The sequence below is a fragment of the Dipodomys ordii genome, unplaced genomic scaffold (genome assembly GCF_000151885.1).
Source record: "Dipodomys ordii isolate 6190 unplaced genomic scaffold, Dord_2.0 Scaffold1, whole genome shotgun sequence".
Classification (NCBI taxonomy): domain Eukaryota; kingdom Metazoa; phylum Chordata; class Mammalia; order Rodentia; family Heteromyidae; genus Dipodomys; species Dipodomys ordii.
In genome coordinates, this window is record NW_012267217.1 from 30995796 (window position 1) to 31019464 (window position 23669).

General features: G+C 42.9%; 1 protein-coding gene across 1 annotated transcript in view; it reads right to left on the reverse strand.

Annotated features, from left to right (window-relative positions):
- Spata13 (spermatogenesis associated 13) overlaps nt 1-23669 on the reverse strand; it is a 74310-nt gene that overhangs the window by 30068 nt on the left and 20573 nt on the right. The gene's annotated exons all lie outside the window — the stretch shown is intronic.

The following is a 23669-nucleotide window of genomic DNA, read 5'->3' on the forward strand; positions in this document are numbered from 1 at the left end:
CAACAGTTTCTTCCCTTCCTGCCCAACAAGTCAAATGCATTTTACTGAGTGTGACTTTCTAGTATGGGTCAAGATGAGCGGGATATTGCTGTTTTATTCTGATGCTGGTACCTGATCTGAGAAGTTTTCTTGTATTCCCCATACTTCCTGTCTTGTACCTTGGTTTTCCTTTAAGATGGCAACTTCCATTCAGGGAGAGATAGACTCTCTTTGTATTTCCAGCACCAACACTAGTACTTGACATTTGAGAATGCACTCAATAAGTATTTTCCAACTGAACTGCAAACTGCCATTCCAAGAAGTTCAATTATTTAACAGAGCCAGGAAGTGCTGGGTGGGAGCCAAGAAGGACCCGCAGGCTTCCCTGGTACCCATTCCAGAGCTCATGTGAGATTCTAAGTAGGAAATTCTCCAGCTAAGTCTTCATGTCTCTTGTCTCCCTCCCCAGCCATGCAACACAATACTGCCAAGGTAAACTTCAAACCACAGTTCATAATTTCACAAGAGACTACCTAGCAGCTCTATTACACTCAGCAAAAATTCTTTTGCAGTATTCCAAGCCCTTCCTGTACTCTGAGTCCACACTACTTCAAAGACCTTATTCATGCCAAATGCTTGCACTGAATATTTTTCAACTGAGCTACAATTTGAAGTTCAACTAGAAACACTGTATATGCCCTCTGGGTACAGAGCCCACATTCACCTCTGAGGGCAATCTCTCTTCATGTGGTCCAGGCCCAGTAGGCTGACTCCTGCCAACCCAACTCCTCTCCAGTCACTTCCTACCGCTGCAAAGGGCTTCAAAGCCTACCACTACCAATTAAAAGTTAGTACATATGACTTGTTTTGTTCTAGTCTGTCACTGGGGCTTGTCAGGGCCTAGGCACTGAGCCTTTACTTTTTCATGCAAGGCTGGAGCTTTACCACTTGAGCCATAGGTCCACTTCTGCATTTTTTTCTGTCAGTCATGGGGCTTGAATTCTGGGCCTGTCCCTCACTCTTCAGCTCAAGCCTACTACTCTACCACTTGAGCCACATCACAACTACCAGTTTTCTGAGTGGTTTACTGGAGATAAGAGGTTCACAGACTTTCCACTTTCCTGGCCAGGCTGGCTTTGAACCACAATCCTCAGCTCTCAGCTTCCTGAGTAGCTAGGATTATAGCCATGAGCCACCAGAAGCCCAGCTCCACTTCTGGCTTTTTATTGGTTAATTGGCTCTTGGATTTGTCTGCCCAGGCTAGCTTCAAGCTTAGATCTTCAGAACTCAGACTCCAGAGTAGCTAGGATTATAGGTGTGAACGTTCACTACTGCCAGTTCATTTGAATAGTTTTGCATGCTTCAGTGACAGAATTTAGGAAGTATACTGGGCTGGAGTCTCAATGATTTCCCTTATTTGCAATATCTAGTATATGTATGAGTCAAGCAGAAAAGGTCAGATAAGGTGATGTTAGGAAAATGAACCCTAAGATATATATTTTAAATGTTTTTTTCTTTCATGCATTTGTTTCTAACACAATAATAAGATTATTTCTTTGTTGCCTTGTATGTCCCTCCCCCACAGTATAACCCCTGCTTTCACTGTATTTGATGTCGGTATAATTTGTGGAGGGGAAGGGGAAAAACAAGTCATTTAAATAAGGATACAGGTGGACCTGTTGCAATAATGAGAAGTACAAGTTGTCATGTCAAAACCAAACTTTACAACTTGCGGGGGGAGGACTGGGTGGGGATGGGAGGATGGGAAGGGATGGGAAGGGGAAACAAAGGAAGAGGCTACAATGCTTGATAAGAAATGTACTCATTATCTTGCCCATGTAATTGTAACCCCTCTGTACAGTATTTTCCCAATAAAAAAAAAAAGAGTTTGGTAGCCATCTCAGGGAAAGACCATGATTCTGAGTCTTTGTTTTCTCATTTGTAACTGAGAAAAATTCCTTACCCTTGGCTGTGTGAGGGAGAGGTGTTATCAGGGCAGAAGTGGAGTGTTTATCATTGAAATGAAGATGATCAGGGGGCTCACACTTATAATCCTACCTACTTAGAAAGCTGAGATTTGAGGAACCCTGGTTTAAAGCCAGCCAGGGCAGGAAAGTTACTGAGAGTCCTAGTTCCAATTAAGCTGGAGGCAGAGCTGTGGCTCAAATAGTAGAGTGCTAGCCTTGCGCAGAAAGCTAAGGGACAGTGCCTAGGATCTGAGTTCAAGCCCCAGGACTGGCAAAATAAATGAATGAATAAATAAAGAATGAAACATCAATTACACTCAAGTATGTAAAGTTGTCCCCAAAATCAATATCATGTATAATCTGATTTTCAACATTAGTTTCCATATTGGGTTTTTTTTGTTGTTGTTGTTGGTCATGGGGCCTGAACTCAAGGCTAGCACTCTACTATTGAGCTACAGCACCACTTTGGGCTTTTTCTGCTTAAGAACTCTACCACTGAGCCACCTTCCCAGCCCCTCCATATTGCTTTTGAATCTTTACTGACCAAGATCTAAAAGATACCTTAGAAATGTATACAATAACTCTATTACTACCCTTTGGTAACATCCAAGGATCTTTTAAAAATAATTCTCATAAGATATAGAGCTTGAAACAGAATTCAGCTTAACTTAGGATGCATTGATTGTGGCTGTTCAGAACTAACAGGTATTACGTTATTACATCATGACTATTGCTTAATTTGTATCAAATGTCTAAAAATAGACCTTTTTCCTTTTCATGGTTTAATAATTTATTATTTATTTTATTTTGGTGCAGGTACAGGCGCATGAACTCAGGGCTCTCACTTTAGCCTGTTTTTTTTTTAGCTCAAAGTTGGCACAGCTCCCCTTTTAGCTTTTTGCTGGTTAATTAATAAGAGTCTCACATGGATTTCCCAGCCTGGGCTGGCTTTGACAGGATCCTCAGATCTCAGCCTTCTGAGTAGCTAGTGAGCCACCAGTACCCTGGAATATATTTTTTCATTTGGTCAACTAAACTATCAGGGATGCCACTGCCTTCTCAGTTTCAAGTGGAAGTTGGCTTTAAAGCTGGCATCATGCTGGAGATCAGTGACTCCTTATTTTCTAGAAGTGTCCTTAGGCTTGCCAGAATAAAAAGAACTGTACCAGGAGGTCAGGCTTCACTCTATCCTGTCTCTTCAGACCTGGGCTCAGGCCTCCATTGGGTTTCTCTGTATTCTTTCCTGGCCTGGACTGTACCTTTGTCTTGTCCCTGGCTGTCTGTTTTATGTATCCAGCCAGGAGTTGCTGTTCCTCCTAGAGTTTCCGACTCTGATGATAGCTCCTGCTGTCTATCCTCATTGACACCTTAGGACCTGTCTGTCTTGGATGCCCTCTCTGGCATTCTCAGCCCATTTCAGGATGCCCCTCCCAGCTCTGCCTCTGCTGCTGCCTTGCTGGATAAATGAATCTAACAAGGACCCCTTCAGCAGGCCGCTTCCACCCCTGAGCTCCATCAGCATGCCCTGGCATGACTTGGGTCAGTCACTTTCTAGAATCCACAGCATTCTGGATTACTACTGTCTTTAATGGAGGAGGAAACTGTGTCTCACTGAGGTTTAACTGCTCCCAGTATAGATGAGCCTGCATGCAGAGCAACCCAGGCTGAGCTCCGGCCCCTCTGTTCTTCTGACTTTTCTAGGAACCATGAAGCAGCAAGCAAAGGCTTATCCTTTAGCAAACTGGCTTATCATTTAATGCTGAGCCATTCTAGCCAGGTGCTGGTGACTCTCATTTTATAATCCTAGCTACTCAGGAAGCTGAGGTTTGAAGATAGAGATTTGAAGCCAGCCCAGGCAGACAAATCTGTGACACTCACCTCCAATTAACCAGCAAAAAAAAAAAAAAGCCAGAAGTGGTGTGGCTCAAGTAGTAAAATGTTAGCCTAGAGTGAAAAAGCCAAGTAAGAATGTGAGGCCTGAGTTCAAGGTCTAGCATTATGTGCGCGCCTGCGCACACACCCACACACCCACAAAGTGGAGCCATCTTGGCTCCATTGTCATGGGCTTTCAGTAAGACTCTGAGACCTGGGATAACTAAGTAGCAGGGAGTGACTGGAGCTGCTCACCTAGCGGGCAGAGATGCCTGCTGACTCTCTACAGCCTCAGTGGAGGTGATATGACTTAGTTCTGGAGCCAGCAGCACACTCCAGTTACCTAGGGGTACACTGGGGGAGGGTCCATCTGTTTTCCCAAAAGAAAAGTCTCTATAGAATAGTCTGGTGGTCTAGCCACATGCTAGGGGTGCATACCCTCACCCCTAGCAGGAGGCCAAGACAGGCCTTCTCAGCTTCTGAATGTGTGTAGAAGGGAGGAAGGAAGGCTGCAGGGAAATAAGGAACACCATTGCTCTTACTCTCCCTTCCTATCTCTTCCCTTTCTACCTCCCAGCCTTGCTCAAAGCTGCCATGTCAACGCTGGCCTTACTGTGTCCCTGTGATTCAAGCAACCAACATGGCCACTGTGAGGGCAGCTCTGTGTTCTCAATGCAGCCAGGGGGGAGGGGTACAGACAACTTTTTCCCTCTTTTTCCTTTCTTCCCAGATGTTGGCTAGGATAACAGAACATTTACCAGTCAGTCTTGTTCTGATAATCTGCCAGAGACTGAAGCTGTAACCACATCCCTGTCTTGCCTCAGCCAACACAGAAACCAATCACAACACAGGAAGAGCAAAAGCGACAATCAGTATGAGCACTAGAGACCCACGAAGGTCTTTGAGCTGTCACTTACAATCCCCATTTATCCCCACGGGAAGCACTAGGATCTGCTTAAGGCCTACGCAGACAAGATCTGTTTTTAAAGCATTCTACTGTAGCCTGGGAAAACTCTTTCTAGGGAGTCTTATTTTTCCTCCAATCTTAATTCTTCTTAAGACTATGTAGATTACAATGTATAGCCTCTTAGGGTAAGACATTACTTTTACAATTAAACAGGAACTAGTCCCATTAGTGATAAAAAGAAAAAAAAACATTTAAAAAGTAAGGTGCAGCCCCATTAGTGTTAGAAAAATATCTTTTTTTTTCATGTAAGGTACAATGAAATAAATAAGCACTTGTGAAGACAGTAAACAGTATTTCCCCCTAATCAACTCATAACCATTCCTCTTCACTGCGCCCGAATTACCAATGAATACTTCTATATATCCTCAAACAACCTCTTGGAGAAAGAATTTGAGGGAACTTATTCACACTTATACCTAGAGACAGAGAGAAAGAAAAAGAGGCAGAGAGGGAAAGGGACAGAGAGACATGCAACTCAGAAAGGAGTCAAGTCCAAGCCAGCAGCATTGCCTCATATAACCGCCCATTCTCTGTATACATACCCATGTGAAGGCTTTCCAGACTCCAGAATCTTGCTATTTCCCCTCTAGCAACCATCGTTCTCTCTAAAAAGCAGCAATGTTCAGAGCAGAATGGGAGATGGAGGAGCCCAGTCCTCCGTGAATATCGTGGAGGATGGCCAGCTCACAGCTCAGGGGAAGTGCAGAAATCGCTTATTCATTGCTTTAGCACTGAGTGAGCGTCTTTCTGGCCAGAGTCTGGCCAGAGCCAACAGCTCCCTAGTGTGGCTGAGGGGGAGTGGACCCACAATATCATGTGGGGGAAGGGACTGGGAGGGAGAGGGAGGGAACTCTGAAACAAGGCAAATCCCAACACACTCAACAAGCCTATCAGGAGAGCACTGGCGGCCTTCCACAATTGTGGGAGAAATGTGTTTGTAAGTTTTAACTCCAACCACCCTGCCCCCCAGACCTGAGCTAAACTTTCAGAGTAATTTTTCAAAGCTATCCATTTCATAAGAGAAAAGCTTACAGGTTGCTTAGTTCAAAAAATAAGAGTTAGGTTTTCACTCTCTGGTATGACAAAAATTTGAGTTAGGATGTTACATGACCCCTAACTCTTAAATTGACAAAACCCACTTTAAAAGAGGGACTTTTGTTAACAAGATCTGTGGGTAAAGAAATAGGTGGATACCTTCTATCTTCTTACTATATAAAATACATATCCTCTATAATGATAAAATTGTTTTTGTGGGTTTTTTGTTGTTGTTGATGTTTGGTCAAGGGGCTTGAACACTGGGCCTGAGCACTGTCCCTAAGCATTTCAGCTCAAGGCCAGCACTATGCCACTTGAGCCACAGTGCCACTTCTGGTTTTCTAGTGGTTTATTAGAGATAAGTCTCTCACAGGCTTTCCTGCCCAGGCTGGCTTTGAAAACTTGTTTTGGGTGGGGAAGGTATCTCAGTGGTAGAGTGCTTGCCTTGCATGCATGAGGCCCTAAGTTTGACTCCTCAGCACCACATAAGCAGAAAAAGTTGAAAGAGGTGCTATGGCTCAAGTGGTAGAGCGCTAGCCTTGAGCTGAAGAGCTGAGAGATAGCACCCAGGCCCAGAGTTCAAGCCCCATGACTGACCAAAAAAAAGAAAGAAAGGAGGGGAGCAAGGGAGGGATGGAGGGAGGGAGGGGAGAGAAGGAAAGGGAAGGGAAGGGGAGGAAGGAAAGAAGAAAACTTGTTTTAAAGAAAGCTCTTGTTGGGCACAAGTGGCTCATGACTGTAATCCTAGCTACTCTGGAGGCCAAAATCTGAGGATCGTGGTTTGAAGCCAGCCCATATAAAAAAGTCCATAAGACTCTTAATCTTCAATTAACCAATCAAAAAGCCAGATGCAAGGGGTGTGGCTCAAGTGGTAAAGCATGAGCCTTGAGCAAAAAAAAAAAAAAAAACAAAAAAAACTAAGAATATGAGGCCCTGAATTCAAGCCCTAGGACGGGAACGTGTGCATGCACATAAACACACATACGCATGCACATAAGTAATTGGATACTTTATGTCTCCTACTATGTAAAATACATATCCTCTATAATGAAAATTTCCTTTTTTTTTTTTTGTCAGTCATGGGGCTTCAACTCTGGACCTGAAGGCTTTCCCTCAGCTCTTCAGCTCAAGGCTAGTACTCTACCACTTCAGCCACTGCGCCATTTCTGGTTTTCTGAGTGGTTTATTGGAGATAAGAATCTCACAGACTTTCTTGCCCTGGCTGGTTTTGAACCACGATCCTCAGATCTCAGCCTCCTGAGTAGCTAGGATTACAGGTATGAGCCACTGGCACCCAGTGAAAATTTCCATTTTAAAGGAAGCTCTCTAGGTAATGTTGTGGGCTATTTTACCTCCTCTGTGCATTACCATTCCTGTCTTTCTCAAATAATCTAAGTAAGCAATTCTTGCTTTTCACTTATGACACGATCATTAGCAGTCTGCTTCCCTTGTTTCACCTTAATAGGAAGTCATTGCCCTCATAACTCCATAACAATCAGATGACGTGCAAAGTGGCCTCTCCATGGCCACCACTCAGTCAAAAAGTCACTTTATGCCTGTAATCCTAGCTACTCAGGAGACTAAGATCTGAGGATTATGGTTCAAAGCCAGCCCAGGCAAGAAAGACTGTGAGACTCTTATCTCCAATTAAGCACTAAAAAAGTTGGAAGTAGAGCTCTGACTCAAGTGGTACAATGCTAACCTTAAGTAAAAAAGCTTGGGGACAACACCCAGGCCTGGATTTCAAGCTTCAGGGACTGAAAAAATATCTGTGAGATGATTATACAGTTCAGGCCTTACAGCCACAACTGAGTCTGTGTTCTAACCTGCTGTCCCACGACTAAGTGCTCTACTATTATTAAATCAGACACTTAGTTGCTACATCTGCAGAGTGGGGCACTGACATGTTCCATAGTGGCTTTTAATTTTTTTTTAAATGTCAGGATTAGTAACTATTAACTGTCTTGTTGCTTTGAGGAAAAACCTGAGGTCCAGAGTTATGGGCCAGTTCCTACACAAATTACAGCACTTCACTGGGCATGGCAGTACATACATGGAATCTCAGCACTCAAGAATATGGTGAGTTTGAGGCAGAGATAAGCTACATAATGAGTCCCGTTTCAAACAAATAAAAACATACATGAAATCAAGACAAAGAAATAAATTACAACACCAGGGCTAGGAAAGTATAGGTCACACCTACTACATGGAGGACCTCAGTTACATCTCTAGTACTGCACATACAATAACAACAACAAAGCCAGGTGATGGTAGCTCCTCAGAAAGTAAGCCACTTAGAAGACTGAGATTTGAGGATCCAGGTTCAAAGCTAGCACTAGCAGGAAAATCCCCAAGACTCTTATCTCCAATAAAGGTGTGGTTCAAGTGGTAGAGTACTAGCCTTGAGTGGAAAAAGCTAAGTAAGATGAGGCCCTGAATATAAGCCTCAGTACACACACACACACACACACACACACATTCCAATACACAGTGGTAAGATCCTATGTAACAGAATTCCCTAATCTTAACAAGCTTTTTTTGTACTAGTCCACATATTACTACTGCAAAGAAAATGCTCCACAGCCTTCAGCATTGGCATGGCCTAGGGCCTAGTCAGAAAGGATTTCTAGCCAGGTGCTGGTGGCTCACGCCTATAATCTTAACTACTCAGGAGGCTGAGATCTAAGTATCATTGTTTGAAGCCAGCCCAGAGCAGACAAATCCATAAAACTCTTATCTTTAATGAATTAGCAAAAAGCTAGAATTGAAGGTGTGGCTCAACTAGTAAAGAACCAGCCTTGAGCAAAAAAGCTAAGGGACAGTATTCAGGCTGAATTCAAGCCCAGTACTGGCACAAAAAGGGAGGAGGGAAGGAAAGAAGGAGGGAAGGAAGGAAGGAAGGAAGGAAGGAAGGAAGGAAGGAAGGAAGGAAGGAAGGAAGGAAGGAAGGACTTTAGAAGAAAGTAAAAGAAGAAAAAAAATGAAGGAAGAGCCCTTAGAAGGAAAGAACTTTGGAAGAAAGAACAAAGGAAGAAAAGAAGAAAAAAGAACTTAGAACAAAGAAAGGAAGAAGGAAAGAAAAAACAGAATAAAGAAAGGAGGAAGGAAGAAAAAACAGAATAAAGAAAGGAGGAAGGAAGGAAAAAAAGGAAAGGGAAATGGAAAGAAGCAAGGAAGGAAAAGAGAGAGAAAGAAGAGAGGAAAAAAGGATAAAGGACTCCTAGGCTCCCCCCCAATTTCAGAGACTTCACCAGGCCCCGCCCCATCCCAGCACCCCTTTAGGGGAAAGCAGGTTGTTCTAGGCAACTCTGGGTTCTAAGTTATCTATTGTTCTTGTGTAACATACTTGGAACAACTCTGCTTGGAGACAAAGTCCTCCCTGCCATGATGTTTTGTCTATCAACTCAGAAACTAACAGTGAGCCCTGGAATGAGGGGAGGCCTGGGTTCAGCCAGAGTGAACTGACAAAAAGCGTTCCACTGAGCTGCCAAGCCGAGAACCGTTTCAACACAGCCTGAGCGCCAGGGAAGAAACCCACAACGCTTTCATTTTCTGAAAATTGCTAGTTTTCAAAAAAAGAAAAGACAACCATTGCCACATGTCCTGTATGCTCACAGTCACCCACTAGGGCATCTGGTGCAAGGTGGCTTCAGTTCCCAAGGATCTTTTCTAAGTCCAGACATCGGGTCAGGATGATAGGTTAGATTAGTCAGAGCCTAGGGAATCAAAAACCTTATGCTACTCACACTTAAAACAAAAAGAAGGAAGCGGGGGTGGGGGGAAGGTAAGCAAATAAAAACTGCATTTAAGTCAGGCACCAGTGGGTCATACTAGTAATTCTAGCTACTCAGGAGGTTGAGATTTGAAGGTCTTGGTTCAAAGCCAGCCTGGGCAGGAAAATCTATGACACTCATTTCCAATTAACCACCAAAAAGCTGGCAGTGGAGTTGTGGCTCAAATGGTAGGGCGCTAGCCTTGAGCACAAACGCACAGAGAGTGTTTGAGCTCAGGGCCTAAGTTCAAGTCCCATGACTGGAATAAAAAACAAACAAACAACCCTGCATTTAAATAAGACATTTTCTCAGAAGATGTTCACTCAGCAGCCTTGATAAGGTATTTTTGGAAAAAGCTATCACCTAAGGTAAAAGTGTATAATAGAATGAATTTCTTTAAATTGGTGTTCAGATATTAAAAAATGTTCAGGGCTAAGGATGTAACTCAGTGGTAGAATGCCTGCAAGGCTTTGGGTTCTAATTCCAGCATTACAAAGAAGAAGAAAAAAGGTTAAAGGAAAATCAGGCAAAAAAAAAAAAAAAAGCATTCAGTGAGTAGAGCCTATATTTACCAGCTTCAATAAGGATGTTACAAAAACTAAGTAAAAACTAAGAAAAGAAGTCTTAAAATCCCATTCCTCCAGTTCTTGACTTAATCTATTCCATTGGATAAGAAACCACTATACTAAGCCACTGAGCTGAGAAATACAAATACAGAAAGAATACTGGCAGAGTTTGGTCTCATAGGAGTAGAGCTGTCCACATTATCAACCAAAAATGTACAAATCGGGATAAAAGCTAAGTCCAGTTCCTCAAACCTGTAATTCTAGCTACTCAAAAAGGCTGACAAATCTGAGAGAGTCTTACCTCTAATTAACTAGGAAAAAGAAAAAGAAAAACCTGGAAGTGGAGGTGTGGCTTAAGTGATAGAGTGCCAGCCTTAAGCAAAAAAAAAAAAAAAAAAACTAAGCAAGAGCCCCAAACCCTGAGTTCAAGCCCCAGTACCACTGCATACATGCACCCACGCATGCACACATGCATCTGAACACACAAAGACACACACAGCAGAGGCTATGATAATTTTTATTCTATAAATATAAAAACTTAAAATTAATTTTGGAGGACTGGAAGTATGGCTCTCGTGTAGAGTGCTAGCTGTGAGTATGTAAGCCAAGAGAGAGTTCAACGCCCTGAATTCAAGTCCTGGAATACTTTAGTTACTGATGAGATTTTTTTTTCTTTTTTTTGTGGGTGGTGGGGCTTGAACTCTGGGCCTGGGTGCTGTCCCTCAGCTCTTCAGCTCAAGTCTAGCACCCTACCACTTGAGCCACAGCACCCAGCACTTCTGGCTTTTTTCTTTTTGCTTATGTGGTGCTGAGGAATCAAACCCAGGGCCTCATCCATGCTAGGCAAGCACTCTACCACTGAGTCAACTTCCCAGCCCACTGATGAGATTTTTATATTATATCTTATATACATATTATTGTATATATACATATTATTGTATATATGGATATACACACATATATAGAATATATACCCATATCCATATATACACACATATACAAACACATACATATTCCTTCCTGCTGCTGTTTGCCCAAAGCAGCAGTTTCCAAACGAGAACCAGCAATTTCCAGACCAGGTTCTGGAGAATCCTGTACCCACTAGGTTTGAGTGTGGCCCCCCCATTCCTTGAGCTATAGGTCAGGCACTAAGTAGCAGGTGGCTCTGAGGAACAGAGCAATGTTCCTCCCTAATGCAATATGATCGTCTTTAAATAACAACAAAAAAAGGTTCAAAGTGGGTATCACTTCACCCAGCAACAACCAAGGGAACCCCACATCTGGCTACCATTGGCTGGACTTCACTGCAGTCCCTATTTTCCCTGGAAGCAATGACAACCCAGAATAAGAACACTATATCCAGGATCCACAGATACTCACTAACATGCGGCTGCTATTTTCATGCTACAGTTGATACAGTTATTCAGACCTGTGACATCCCTCTCATATTATCAGCCTAAGTAATTGAACCATCTGGATTAAAGTAGATATCATTATTAATCCACAGGTGACAGTTACTTTAATGTCATATATCTAAGACATTCTGTATTATCCAGCCTCTAGTAGCTCATGCCTATAATTCTAGCTACTCAGGAAGTTAAGATCCAAGGATTGTGATTCAAAGCCAGTCTGGGCAGGAAAGCCTATGAGACCCCAATCTCCAATTAACTATCAAAAAGAGTTGAAAGTGAAGATGTGTTTCAAGTGGTAGAGTGGTAGCCTTGAGTAAAAAAGCTCAAGGACAACACCTAGGTCCTGAGATCAAGGCCTAAGACTGGCACACACACACACACACACACACAATATTAAACCATTACACACCTGACTGACTGGGCATGGATGACCAGGGAAGGCTGGGCTCTGGTGTGATTACAACTTCACCAGGCAATTGCAAGCTCTGTACCCGAGCAGGGAAGCCCAATCGCCAGCAACAGCCATCACACAGGAAGCAGAAGGACCTGGAGTTACTAAAACAAACTGTGAGAACCACCAAGGGCACCTCTGAAGACAGCCACCAAGGAGAAGCGCTTCTCTTTGAACTGCTCAGCCTGGGCCCTTGAGCCTGAACACATTAAGACCATGAAAACTTTGCTCTCCAAAATAAAGATTGTGAACCTGGGCACTGGGTAGAACCAGAAACTAATGTAGAACTGCCCTTTCTTTATGAAGGCAAGGCTTTCCTGTGCTTTGATATCTCCTCTTTTCTGCTTTTTTTTTTCCTGTACTTCATGCTCTGAACCTAGGCAGACAATACAGTGACTGTCCTGTCTGGTTTGAATGCCAGTGCTATTTCCCACCACTGCAGTGGTATTCAGCTGAGTTGGGCAGTCGCTGAATCCATCCAGGCTTGGAACTCCCTGTTACTCAGCCCTAGTACAGGTGCCAGAGAGGCACTTGGAGCTTGCAGGGCAGATGTTTAGACCTCTTCTATCCCTCCTCAGATGTCCAATATTTTTTCTGCTTCTTTGAAGTCATGTTCTGAAGCTTGGTGACTTGACACATTTAATTTGTGTATATGTGTATATGTGTACACACTGGGGCCTGTACTCAACGATCCTTGCTCTCACTTGGCTTTTTTTGCTCAAAGCTAGTGCTTTACCACTTGAACCACACTTCCATATCTGGCTTTTTGCTGGCTAACTGTATATCAGAGTCTTACAGACTTTTCTAATAGGGCTGGCCTTGAACCCCGATCCTCAGACCTCAGCCCCTTGAGTAATAAGATGATTGGCATGAACCCCCAGTACCCAGCTTTAAAATTTTTGGCATTTTTTTAACTGTAGTTGTTTAGAAAGACTTGGACTAACATTAGGTTTTAGATTAGGGGTGCTTGCACTGCCAGAATGATGTTTTTCTGAGACACAGATTAGAACATTATGTTCCTCTTTATAAACCCTGGTTCTAAGCAATGATAAGGCTGAATATATCAGCTTAGAAGGTCAGTGCTACTGAGAATAATACCATCTCCAGGACTGGCAGCCAACAGGGCTTCAGGCACTGTTTCGGATCTGCTTTAATCCCTGCTCCTGTGCCCACAGGAACCTTTCACAATTTCTACATTCCTGAGACTCTGTGGAATGCTAACAGTCCCACAGCAGGGTACAGACAGGGATTGCACTGTGCAGTCTTTCCAGTCAGGAAAACATGTTCACTGCAAATAATGGTCTACAGATAAGTAAAGAGACTCATCCCATTTGAAAAGTCCATACAATCAATCCCCCAAAACCTGTAGAATGAGAGTACATATAAGTGGGATGAGAAAAGAATAATGAAAGCCAGCAAGATGCAGGACTTCCATGTGGAATAATCAAAGCCTTGGGTAACCAATGCCCAGGCTTTCCTCAAAGCTGCTCCTCCTCCTCCTCCTCCTCCTCCACCTCTTCCTCCTCCTCCTTCTTCTTCTTCTCCTTCATACTAAGTAAGATTCAATTTTATATTTTCTTCTTGATTTTTTTTTGTTGAGAGAATACTTTTATTTTTTGGTGCCAGTCCTGGGGCTTGAACTCAAGACCCATGTGATAGCTTTAAACACCTGTGCTCAAGGCTAGTGCTCTACTACTTGAGCCACAGCACCACTTCCAGCTTTTTGGGTAGTTAACTGGAGATTAGAGTCTCATGGATTTTCCTGCCCAGGCTGCCTCTGAACCACAATCATCAGATCTCAACTTCTTGAGTAACGAGGATCACAAGTATGAGCCACCAATGCCCAGCAAGAGAAAAATATGTATGTATATATAATTTTGTCATCTATTAAGGTGTGTACAGAGGCCTTTCCATTTCATAAGTCAGACAATGAGTAATTTATCTTTTGGAAATTTGTAAAGTAATTTTATGCCAGATACCAGTAACTATACACCTGTAGCTTACAACAGCCTTGAGTGAAAAATCAAAACACGAGTACAAGGCCCTGAGTTCAAGCTCCTGTACTGGTACAAACAAACAAAAAAAGAAGAAGAAAAGAAGGAAGGAAGGAAGGAAGGAAGGAAGGAAGGAAGGAAGGAAGGAAGGAAGGAAGGAAGGAAGGCAGGCAGGCAGGCAGGCAGGCAGGCAGGAAGGCAGGAAGGAAGGGAAAGTGTATAGTAGCTTATAACCATAATCTTCCAGCACTGAGAAGATCAAGTTTAAGACCAGCATGGGCTACATAGTGTATTCAGCATTGGCATGGGCTACATAGGAAGATTCTGTCTTAAAACAAACAAATACAAAGACAATAAAAGAATATGAAACAAAAAAGCACATTTGTTTTAGTTGTTGTTTGAGCTGGAGTCTCCTATGTAGTGCTGGAATTACAGGCATATACCACAAAGCCTGGCTAAAATTATGACCAATGTCAGCCCAAAGGCATCACACACATGTCACACATATATACTCACATCTGAGTACTTGTGATTCCCCCCCACCCGCCTTTCCTTGTAATAAAAAGTTAAATGGAATCTCTGGGAAGACTTGGAAAATCACTGGGTAATAACTCAGAAAGGTTTCAAAACAGCTTGGGCTTTTCCTGAGACAATATTGACTATACACTAACAGAGCATCTTACAACATTTCCTAATAATTTCAAGCTAATCAGTTGCTAATGTTTTGTGTGTTTTTATTTAACAACTACTTTATGTTTTTATAGCCAGGACTAGTTTGCAACCAGGAAGAGTTAAACATATAAATCAGTCCTTTCCATTTCTTGAGAGATGCATCCATTTCACCAGGAAATGAGACGAATCAGGAGTTATACCTATGGAGAAATGCCACTTGTGAATGATGACCCCTAAAGTGTCCTTTGGAACTCCTGTGCCTTAAACAGATTGGAAAATGCCCTGGTAAGCTTCTTCTGCCAGCTAAACCAACTTTAGTTCGGTGGAGTACCTTTACCAGCTGAAACAAGCAAGGGATGTTCTGGGACAGTTGTGGGGTGTGGCCTGAGGGGCAGAATCTGTGGTTACATGGCAACTAGGGCCACAGAGGGGGTGGCTAAAGTTCAGTGGTGTAGCTCCAACAAGTTCGGGGTCAGAGTCCCATAGTCAGGAAAAGGAGCATTCCTCAGACTCCCTTAGGCACCCACAATATCCTTGCAGCTTAGGTCTTTCTCAGTTCTTTTTTTTGTGTTGGTCCTGGGGCTTGAACTCTGGGCTTGGGTGCTGTCCCTGTTTTCTTCATCTCAAGGCAAGCATCCTACCACTTGAGCCACAGTGCCACTAGCTTAGGTCTTTCTCATTTCCTGCAGCTCAGCCAAGTGTAGGGGTACCAAAGAGTAGTTGGGCACCCAAAGTTCCCCTAGGTACTCTCAGAGCACTAGCTCCAACTCAGTTGGGAAGACATCATACACTAAGCAAAGCTAAAGCCACATCCAGTCCGTGGGTGTTAATTTAACTGTGGCCCTGCCCACAGACCCATCCACTCCGAAAGGGAGCAACTGAGCCTCCATCTAGAAGCTAGGACCTACTCTGGTCCTTGCTCTGGCAACCAATTCTGCTATGTACAGTGGAAGAAGCCACCAATTGCACATAGAAACAAGTTTTTCTGTGGTAGGAACTACTGACATCCTTCCTTTTACAAGGGAATGTTTTAAATAGCCCTCAATTTGTTCTTGTGGCAAAAAGAAATGTAAGCTATACTAGATTTAAAAAAAAATCATTAAGAAATCAAGAGCTGTGGATTCAGCTCAGTGGTAAAGCAATGGCCTTGTATTTGCAAGATCCTGGGTTCCATTCCTAACTGTGGAAACAAAACAAGTCAAACAAACAAAAATAAGCAAAACCTGTTAACCTGTTGTTTTGGTACTCTACTACTGAAAAACATCCCCATGCCTAATGCGCTTCTTAAATATACAACAGTATGAGGTAGGCACTGGTGGCTCATATCTGTAATCCTACTTACCCAGAAGGCTGAGCTAGAAGACCGAAGTTCAAAGTCTGCTTGGTCAAAAAGTCCTGGACTCCAGCAAAAAAAAACCAGGCTGGAAGCATGGCTCAGTAGCACAACACCAGCCAAGCAAAGTAGAAGCCAGGATTAGAACCTTGGTCATGACAAAAAATACACACACACACACACACACACACACACACACACACACACACACACACACACTCCCCTTCTCTCCCATCAGGCACCAGTAACTACCAAAGCACAAAGTGAATATGGAGTGTCTGTGTCTTTCTTGGGTTCTAGTCCTTGCTTAGCCACTCTCTCCCAAGCCTGGTCTGTAACTCTCTCAGGTGAAATGCCACCTGAAATGCACCTCTAGCAAACCCCTCTGGGAACAAGTCTGGGCAAAGGGTTTGTTTATTCTCTGGACTGAAACCAGGGAAAATTTTATATTTATATAGATAGAGATAGAGATGTATGTGTATATATGTATATTTCATATATTTAAGGAATAGCTTTCTTTCTTGTTTTGGGTTTTGGGGTTTTTTTTGGAGACAGGATCTCACTTTCTAGTCCAGGCTAGCCTTGAACCAGAGATCCTCCTACCTTAGCCTCTAGAATGCTGGAATTACAAGTGCGTACTTGTTATCTTAGTGTGGACCCTATATCTAGCCTGGATATGATCTACTGATTTTAATGCATAGGCATGTTTTAGTCCTTTGCTGTGATTCATAAAAATTCTACTCAAGTTTAAAAGTTAAAAGCAAGTTAAAACTTATAGGCATGCACCACTGGTCATGGTGGTCTATACCAATATAATCTCAGCATTGGGAAACTGAGCCAGGAGGAGTTAAGAGTTCAAGGTTCAAGGCTAGTCACTACATAGAAGTTTCAGGCCAAGGATTATGAGACAATAAATAAATAAATAAATACCTTAAGAGATAAAGGAAAAGTTGAGTACTGGTGGCTCATAATACTAACTACTGAGGGTATTAAGAATCATGGTTCAAAGCCAGCCCAGGCAGGAAAGTTCATGGGACTCTTCAATTAACCAGCAAAAAGCTGAAAGTGGAGCTATGGTTCAAGTGGTACCATACTAGCCAGCTTTGAGTAAAAAAGCTAAGGGGCAATGCTCAATTAATTCAATTAACTTGAATTAAATCAATCGACAAGTACGAAATGAAAATAAATAGACGTGAAAATAATACTTTGGAAAATATATCAAATTTGGCTTCTGATCAAAACACACAGATTCATGAAGGGAAAAGAAATATGAATGCCTCCCAAAATAATAATAGAGAATTAGGAACTTGGGCAGGCTGGGATGGGTTTAAGGTGTCTTAAACAACTTCGTTAAAGAAAGAAAATGAGATTAAAAAAAAAAAAACACCTCTGGACAAGAGAACAACTTCATTAAGGAAAAAAATGAGATTTAAAAAAAAAAAACTCATGGAACTGGAAGCTACAAATACAAATGTCAGAAAAGCAGCTGTACTAAGCTGGGTTGGGCATGTAACTCTGTGGCAGAGCACATACTGAGCAGCCTTAAGTACCCGGGGATCCATCCTTAAAACCACAAAAAGTTAGAAGATAAAGTGTTTCTATAGACAGGGAGCCTTTTATCCATGACCTGGTGCCACTGTGACTTGCCCTTATCCTGTTATCTCAAACGCAACCCCCAAGCAGAGCAGAAAGTACTCAGGATGTTCCATGTGGCCCTCCCTCCTGTACAGCCCCAAGTTCCCAAGAGATAAGGCTGTAAATAGAGCAAGAGAAAAATGCCCAGCACATCAGGGCCGACTCCTGAGAAGGGCAGGGGCATACTTCACTAAGACAGTGGGTACAAGTCTTCCTTTGTTTCTTCCTTCTTTCTCTTTATTTTCTTCCTCCTTTCCTACCTCCTCCCTCTCCTCCCACCCTTCTCCTTCTCTCTCCCCCATTTCCTCTCCCTCTTTCTCATTCTGATTCAGAGTACTGAGATATATTCCAGGCTGGCTATGAACTGGGAGTTCTCTTGCCTCAGTCTCCCAAGTGTGAGTGCTGGGATCTCAGGTATGTGCCACACCTGGTATAAACCTTCCTTTGGACTCATAGAACTCACAAGGCCCTTGGAACATGTTCACGTAGTAAACAGCAGCAGGAAGTACAAATTCACAGAGGCTCTAACACACACCCCCTTTCAACACCCAGCCCAGGCTGCAACCTTACTGCCTGCCTTCCCTTCCACCCTCCTTCCCCACACAAACCCTGCACTGCTCAGCTGACATGATGGCTTGGAAGAGAGGGCACTTCTTCAGGCTCAGCAGTGGACATGGCATCGGTAACACCAACTCAACAATGACCTTTTTTGTTTTATTTTTATGATATAGAATCTCACTATGTAGCCTAGGCTGTGCCTCACTGATCCCAAAGAACAAAACTGGTGAGTAACTCTATTAACTTATCACTGAATTTGTACAGCAAGAAATCTCCAGGTCCCCAGGTAAGCAGAAGCAGACCAGAGCCAGGGTGATGGAGAAACCCACTCAATCCCCCAGACTCAAGACCTCACGATGGAGTAGAAGCCAGGTCACCTTGCACAGTCGTCCCTTCCTAGCAAAGGGACTTTCTGTCACTTCCTAGGAACTGTGTACCCAAGACAGAGGAACCCCCAGTGGAAAAATGAGCTGACATCCCTTCTAATTCTTTCTGACTGGAAGGAGACATGGCCCCAGGAAGGGCTTAGCCAGTGTGCTTGGTTGGCTAAATGGCTCAGAGGAATGTGGAAAGAACAAAAAAAAAGATTAAGCACTGGTAATTCCTTAGAAAGGCAAAGTCAAAGTTCAACAAAATAAACACCAAGAAGTGGGTACTCAAAAGGGTTGGGATGAAGGTCAAGGGGAAATGGGTAGACGAAGACAGGGAGAATACAGTTAAGAACTCAATGTATGTCTACAAAATTAAGCCAAGTCAGGGAGCTGGCCACTGGTGTCTCACATCTGTAATCCTAGCTACTCAGGAAGCTGAGAGCTGAGGATTGACGTTCAAAGCCAGCCAGGGCAGAAAAAGTCCATAAGACTCATATCTTCAATTAACCACTAGAAAACTGGTAGTGGTGGAGTACTAGCCTTGAGCAAAAAAAGCTCAAAGACAGCACCCAGGCTCTGAGTTCAAGCCCCACAACCATCAAGAAAAAAGAAGAGTGAGGGAAGGATGGGATGTGTGAGAATGCTGAATGCTGAGCAAGATATACCGTATTCATTTAACAGCTTTGTTAAATGGCAATTCCTTTGTGCAATATGTAGAGATCATAAAAAATAAAATAAAAGATTAAGCCCTGGTTTGGGGCAGGGGTGTGGCTGGATATATCATAAGACCCTTGAAGCATGAGAAGATAATTGTCCTGTGTGAATCCCATTGCAAAAGAGGTTGTTTAATTTTTTTGGAAAAAAAGTTGAAGGTATAGCTCAGCTGTAGAGCTGTTTAGCAGGAAAGAGTTGAGTTCAAATCCTAGTACCACAAGATCTTAAAAAAAAATCTGGGCTGGAAAGGTGACTCAGTGGAAGAGAGCTTGCTTTGCATGCATGAGGTCCTGGGTTTGATTCCTCAGCACCACATAAGCAGAAAAAACCAGAAGTGGCATTATGGTTCAAGAGGTTAAAGAGCTGAGGGACAGCACCCAGGCCCAGAGTTTAGGCCCCATTACCAATATATATATCAGCAAGAGCAGGTAGCTCAAATCTGTAATCCTTGCTACTCAGGAGACTGAGATCTGAGGATCAAGATTCAAAACCATCTTAGACAGTCTGTGAGACTCTTATCTCCAGTTAAGTAGCAAAAATCTAGAAGTGGAGGTGTGGTTCAAGTGGTAGATCTCTACCCTTGAGCAAAAAAAGCCAAGTGAGTGTGAAGCCTTGAGTTCAAGCCCCAATACTGACACAAAAAAATAAGTAAGAGACTACTTACCCAGCAAGCAAGAGGTCCTGAGTTGAATGCTCAGTACTGTAAAAGAAAAAGAAACCAAAACAAAACAAAAAACCAGGGTGGCAGAAATGGATGCCCGGCCTGAGTTAAATGCCACAGGGCCTGCCTCTCAACAAAGTGCATGACTGGATTTTTTTTTTTTTGGATATAGATAGCTACTTGTGGAATGTTAATGACAGTTTTTTTTCATAAAAGTTATGATGATTAGTCCTTCCTGAAAGAGCTACTTGTGCTGGACCCAGATGTCCTCCAGAAGATGCTGGGACTCTTGAGGCATCTCACCCAGCACAGAATTCCCCAGAGACCACTGCCAGCTCAACATCAGCTTGATAAAATGCACCAGTGTCCTTGTGCTGCCCGAGAGGAGCCCATGCTCTGAACCTGTAACTAATGTCACCAGAGACTATTTGCCCATAGCTAGAAACCAGGGGTGTATACACACACACACACACACACACACACACACACACACACGTTTCTTTGGTTACTCCAGAACATATTTGCAACTTGTGCTGGTGGCTCAAATCTGTAATCCTAGCCACTCTAGAGGCCGAGCTCTGAAGCCTGAGGTTAAAAGGAAAATTCATAGAACTCTTATCTCCAATTAACTAGCAAAAAGCCAAATATGGAGCTGTGGCTCAAGTGGTAGAAAGCCAGCTTTGAGCAAAAAAGCTTAAGGACAGTGCACAAGCCCTGACTTCAAGCTCCAGGACTAACACATGCATACACAAACTCCCACCATCACCACACCACCACTACCACAATAAAAATCCTCACATGTGCAAAATGTTTTCTTGCCATACAACAACTCTGCTCTGTGAACACTGAATATTGCCCTTGAGAAAGAAATTGCAATCCAATGTAGTTTCCAGCCTGATACTAAGGAGTCAGGATGGCCATCTTAAATTCATCCTCTTGCCACTGGGGAGATGAACAGCCAAGGAAAACATCGACGGCTTCTGTGGTTACTGCCATCAGTGATTCACAGTGGATCTCATGCAACAGTCTTCACAAAGTCCTCCTTCCTTTGCCTCCCCCACCTCCAAAACTGTTCTTTACTTCCGTAGCACAAAGTAGAATGTATCATTCTCCAGCTGGCCTTGACTTCCCATGGCAACTCCTCAAGACCTACAATGCTCTTCTGTGGAGTCACAGCTTACCCAGTGGCTGCAGCATCCTTTTCTGTCCCTTGCTCCTGAGCTCCAGGCCCTCTGCCTCCGTCATGAACCTCAGAAACATCCAAGGTCTTACCTACCTTAGGGCATGTGAAGTAGCTCCCTGAGACCTTTTGTGCTTTGTCTGGTTATTACTCCAAAGGTACCTCCTGCTCTTACCTCCTCCCTAACCTCCTATCCACATGCCTCTTCTCCAGAACATTTCCTGGTACCTTAAGTAATCTTATCTATTGACTCAGGGGATCTGTTTTATCTGTATCCTTCAGCAAATCCTCAGATCCTTTCTATAAAATGGCATGGGTTTTTCAGGTGACCCACACACATCCTCGTGCAAGCTTGAGATCACTTCTAGATGACTTATAATACCAAATACTACATAAATGGTTGTCACACTGCATTGTTCAGTGAATAATGAAAGGAAACAAAAGCCCGGACTTGGGAGCATGGTTCAGAAGAAGAGTGCTTGCCTTATATACATGCACAAGGTCCTGGAGTCCATTCCCAGTGTATTTTGGGTGCTCTGTACATGGTCAGTGAAGATGCTGTGTGTGTGTGTGTGTGTGTGTGTACTGGGGCTCGAACTCAAGGCCTGGGAACTTAATATCCCTTGGCTTTTTCCATTCAAGTCTGATGCTCTACCACTTGAGCCATACATCTATTTCTGGCTTTATGCTGGTTAATTGGAGATAAGAGGTTCATGGAGTTGTCTATCCCGGCTGGCTATGAATTGTAATCCTCAGATCTCAGCCTCCTAAGTAGCTAGGATTATAAGTATGAGTTACTAGCTCCTGACTGAAGATGTATTTTTCCTCCTGAATATTTTCAATCAATGGCTGGTTGAATCATCACTGTGACAAAATATCTGACAGAAACAACTTAGTGGAGAAAGGATTTATTTTGACTCAGAATATCAGGGGGGTTTAGTCTATAATCTATTTTGACCCAATATGGTTGGACAGAACATCATAGCCATAAGAGCTTGTGACAAAAGAGCAGAAGACTTTATGGTACACAGGATGCACAATGCAAGATAGGAGGGGGCCAGAACAAGATATCCCAAAGACCCACTTCCAGTGATTACATCTTCCAGCTGTATCCCACCTACTAAAGTTCCCAGGATCTTCCAAAACAGGGCCACCAATGGAGAGTCAAGCATTGAGCACATGAGCCTTTTGTGAAGAGACTTCATAGCCAAACTACAACCACTATCTGCATTCCAGCTTAAACCCCACTCCTGCTGAGCCTCTCCCATCAAGACTCCCTTCCAGTATATCCTCCCCTTCTTAAACTATCCAGTTAATTTTTATTGGTTTACAGTGAAAGAATCATAAATAAATTTTAAACACAAACAGCTCTTGACAGATACTAGGGCTCATAACTATAATCCTAGCTACTCAGAAGGCTGAGATCTGAGGATCCCAGTTCAAAGCCAGCCAGGGCAGAAAACTCCAGGAAGATACATCTCTAAAATAACTAGCAAAATGTCAGACTAAAAATCATAGTTCAAGTGGTAGAGTGCCTACTATGAGCAAGAAAGTTGAGTGAGAGCATAGGACCCTGAGTTAAAGTCAAGTACGTACTGAAAACAAAATAAAACAGCTTAGATTCTCAACCACTATCAGGTGAGAGGCTTTTCTCTGCCATGTGCTCCTTTGACGTGCTACCTGCCTCTCTATGAACCCTCAAAACAACAGACCACCCTACAAAATTTCCAGCCAAAATACATCTTTCCTCCTTTTATTTCCTCAAGTATTTTGTCACTACAGAAGCTAACATGCTGTTACATTTAATAAAAAATTACATTAAAATAAAAACTAACAAAGCAAGGCACCAGTGAGTGACTCGCACCTGTAAGCCTAGCTACTCAAGCAGCTGAGATCTGAGTATTAAGGTTTGAAGCCAACATAGGCAGGAAAGTTCACGAGATTCTTACTTCCAACTAACCACCTAAAAGCCAGAAGTGGAGCTGTGGCTCGAGTGGTAGAGCACCAACTTTGAGCAATAAATTAAAGTAAAAGCAGAAGCCCCTGAGTTCAAAACAACTTAACAAAGCATTACAGAAACAGGAAATAGGCTGCTTGTATGCATTTAGGGGATTAAAGGAAAACCCTTGTACATTCCCAAGGCCCTAACAATACTATTTGCATTTTCCCTTTCCTTATAAATCTTTGACCTGACCTGTCTATACAGTACATGAATATATAAATGGAATATAGATTTGGTTGAAATGTCTCTCCCCAAAAGCTGATGAAGCCTTCACTCTCAGACCTTATTTGGAGATAGTCTTTGTAAAAGATCAACACAATGACAGAAATAAGGTAATCCCAAATTCCTTAAGACTGGCATACTTCCAAAAGGGAGAATTATGATTGGGGAAAGGAGAGGTAAGAGAGAGAGTGACAGAGGAGGTAAGTCTAAACAAGGTATATAGAATGCATATATATGGGTAGACATTTCAAAATGAAATGCCATTATACAACTAATTTGTGCTAATCAAAAATGGGGGGTATAGA